Source organism: Phalangium opilio, unplaced genomic scaffold, assembly GCF_054372755.1.
Source record: "Phalangium opilio isolate 3A_F unplaced genomic scaffold, DU_Popi_V2 ptg000039l_2, whole genome shotgun sequence".
Lineage (NCBI taxonomy): Eukaryota > Metazoa > Arthropoda > Arachnida > Opiliones > Phalangiidae > Phalangium > Phalangium opilio.
Genome location: NW_028324163.1, coordinates 742,964 through 746,634, shown reverse-complemented (window position 1 = coordinate 746,634; position 3,671 = coordinate 742,964). Strand labels below are relative to the sequence as shown.

Genomic DNA, 3,671 nt, shown 5'->3' with positions numbered 1-3,671 from the left:
TTTTAATTGACTCTTCAGTTTAGAATTGAAACTTGGCTCAGGAAGGACCGCGGTCCGAAAGCTCGCATAGTAATAATTTTTAATTGTAAATAAACGTGAAAATTTTAAAATTCCATGAAGTAGCAGTCCTTATTAAAAACAACAAAATTAGAAATATAAAACACCATGGATCCAAAATTTAATATCTACGATGACGCTTCGTTAAATGAGGCGTAGGACATGACACATTTTACTAAGTTTAATTGTGATTTAACCACAAAGGGGTAGTAGCCAATAAATCAATAATTAAAGTTGAAATTGAAATTAATGCAATAGTTGCTTTATAAAAGGTATAAGAATTGCTTTCGCTGTTGGTGATTTGATTATAAAATAGGTACGGTTCATGGTGCCAAGTGCAAGGGAAGATGGCTGTGACAGTCATGGAATATATATTATAAGTATAACGAATCAGGCTTTCATGACCCATAAGGATTAGGCAATCATTTTTGTATAAAAACACAACTATCTTGGTCATGGTCAACGAAGGTAGGATTGCACTTTACGTGACCCACCCAACTAACAATGGTTTCTAATTAATTGGACCCTGATGAGTCCGAAAAAAATAGTTAAAAAATTATTTGGCTGCCGCAAGTTGGTCAAAAATTTTTTGAAAATTTTAAAATCCATGCACTTACCGCTATTGAAGCCGCTATCAGCTTAACGCATTCTGCCCTCAATCTTTCAAAATAAGCCGAGGGTGACTGCCAAAAATTGACGTACTCGCGCCGGAGTTATAGCTATGCAATTTTTTAAGCTTACGGAAACCGTTCATTTCTGATAAACGGACGGAAATATAATGCGAGAAAAACAGCAATGTTTTGGGGAAATCTTTGAAATTTTGGAAAAGGCGTCAAATTATTTGGGAAGTTGATAAATGTGAAGGACGATATGTTGTAAAAGGTGTCAAATTATTTGGGAATTTGATAAATATGTAGGAAGATATTTTGGAAAAGGTGTCATATTACTCGGGAATTTGATAAATGTGAAGGACAATATTTTGGAAAAGGTGTCAAATTAATCCTGAATTTGACAAATGTGAAGGACAATATTTTGGAAAATGTGTCAAATTATTTGGGAATCTGATAAATGTGAATGATGATATTTTGGAACAGGTGTCAAATTATTTGGGAATTTGATGAATATGAAGGACGATATTTTGGAAGAGGTGTCATATTATTCGGGAATTTGAAAAATGTGAAGGACGATATTTTGGAAAAGGTGTCATATTATTCGGGAATTTGATAAATGTGAAGGACAATATTTTGGAAAAGGTGCCAAATTATTCCTGAATTTGATAAATGTGAAGGACGATATTTTGGAAAATGTGTCAAATTATTCGGGAATTTGATAAATGAACGTCAGTATGCACCTTAAAGCACAGCCATATCAGGTGTAATGCATTTTTTATGTTAAATTATTACTCTTTTTTGTTTGTGTACTGGTAACTAGTGAAATAATGGGACTTGTCCTTTACCTAGTTGCCATCAGTGAAATGTATTCTTTACTGAGAAATAAAAATTAGTTATTATTATGTTGACGTTTGTTAATTGACCAACAGTTTGTCGCCTTTTCCAAAATAATGCTGAAATAACTAGACGCCTTTTCCAAAATGTTGTTGAAATAAATTGACGCCTTTTCCAAAATATTGTTGAAATAATTTGGCGCCTTTTCCAAAATATAGTTGAAATAAATTGACGCCATTTCCAAAATATAGTTTAAATAAATTGACGCCTTTTCCAAAATATAGTTGAAATAAATTGACGCCTTTTCCAAAATATAGTTGAAATAATTTGACGCCTTTTCCAAAATATAGTTGAAATAAATTGACGCCTTTTCCAAAATATAGTTGAAATAAATTGACGCCTTTTCCAAAATATTGTTGAAATAAATTGACGCCTTTTCCAAAATATAGTTGAAATAAATTGGCGCCTTTTCCAAAATATAGTTGAAATAAATTGGCGCCTTTTCCAAAATATAGTTGAAATAAATTGACGCCTTTTCCAAAATATAGCTGAAATAAATTGACGCCTTTTCCAATATATTGATGTGGACATTTGCTAACTGCCCAATAATTTGTCGCCTTTTCCGAAATATTGTTGAAATAAATTGACGCCTTTTCCAAAATATTGATGTTGACATTTGGTACTTTCTCAATAATTTGTCGCCTTTCCCAAAATATAGTTGCAAAAAAACTAGACTCCTTTTCTGAAATATTGACGTTGACACTTGCTAATTTCCCAATAATTTAACACCTTTTCTAAAACATAGTTGCAATAGCTCTACGCCTTTTATTTAAATTTTTTTTTACAAAAAATCAAATTTACCAAGTATTTGACACATTTTCCCAAAAGTACTCCCATTCACATTTGACAAATATCCCAAGGATTTAACACATTTTACAAAATAATGTTGTGTGAATTAAAAAAATCCCCGAGTAATTTGACGGCTTTTTCCAAAATTTACCGTTATCAATTATCGAATTCCCAAAAAATTCAACGATTTTCCCAAAACATTTCAGTTATTCCCGCATTTATATTTCCGTCCGTTTATCAGAAATAAACGGTCTCCGTAAGCTTTAAAAAATCCATAGCTATAACTCCGGCGCGAGTCCGTCACTTTTTTAGAGTCCCCCAGGATTATTTTGCAAGATTGAGTGCAGAATGCGTTAAGTGGATAGCGACTTCAATGGCGGTAAGTGCACGGAATTTAAAATTTTCAAAAACTTTTTAGACCAACTTGCGGCGGCCAAATAATTTTTTAACTATTTTTTCGAACTCCTCATATCCCAATTAACTAGAAACCATTGTTAGTTGGATGGGTCACGTAAAGTGCAATCCTACCTTCGCTATGGGATGATGCCTCATTTCATGTTCCAATCATTTACTAGCGTGCCTCTGTTGCTTGAAACTTATCTAACAGAACCAAACAATAAGTAAATAACAGAAACAATAAAATCTTTCTTTACTACTTACTACAGTCTACAGAGGACTTTCTTCGTCATAAGCCTCGGTGTAAATGTTTTTCTACTTCGGGCAGAGTTCGACTTCATTTTCCCACAAAACAAAGGCATATTTTTTAAATTATAACAACGCAAACCCTTATATTTTGTAAAGGAACAGTATTTAAAACAATAATTTAGTTGTCTTTCTTTCTAAAGTCAACAACACAAGAACAATATAGTCCATTACCTGCCATTACCGCCATTAGCAACGACGAAGTGTTGACTGCTAAGTTCCGGTGGAGAAAGAAAGCAAAAAAAACCGGTCAATTAACCGATTCATGATGCTGAACGGTTTGCCGAGTTCCAAAATTACTACTTTGAATTTGGTGTATATTTTGACATGGAATACGGCCCTACGTGCTACGGCCCAAGAGCGATTCAAACCTGTTGAGCTATACGCTAAACTATTGGAAGAAAACGAAGTGGAAATACGGTAAGCTTTGTCTTAATAAAAAGTTTGTTTAGTTTATTTATTAAAAACTGGCATAACATAATTAAGATTAGTTAATTTATCTTTTTATCTCATTTTTGTTGTAATTGTTTTTCTTGTTCATTTGCTTTGTCTTACTTTGTACCTGATTCGGGACACAATAAGCTTCTATCTTATCCCGTTTAATAAACATTATTATTA

The 3,671-nt window shown here is 32.8% G+C and overlaps 1 long non-coding RNA gene across 1 annotated transcript; it reads right to left on the bottom strand.

Moving 5' to 3' along the window:
- Positions 1-242: 242 nt before the first annotated feature.
- LOC149680179 (uncharacterized) lies at positions 243-3,136 on the bottom strand. Its single transcript, XR_016365609.1, has 3 exons — positions 3,012-3,136; positions 2,880-2,951; positions 243-408 (listed from the first exon to the last, which is right to left on the bottom strand). It is a non-coding gene; the product is annotated as an uncharacterized LOC149680179 (long non-coding RNA).
- Between the last annotated feature and the right edge of the window lie 535 nt (positions 3,137-3,671).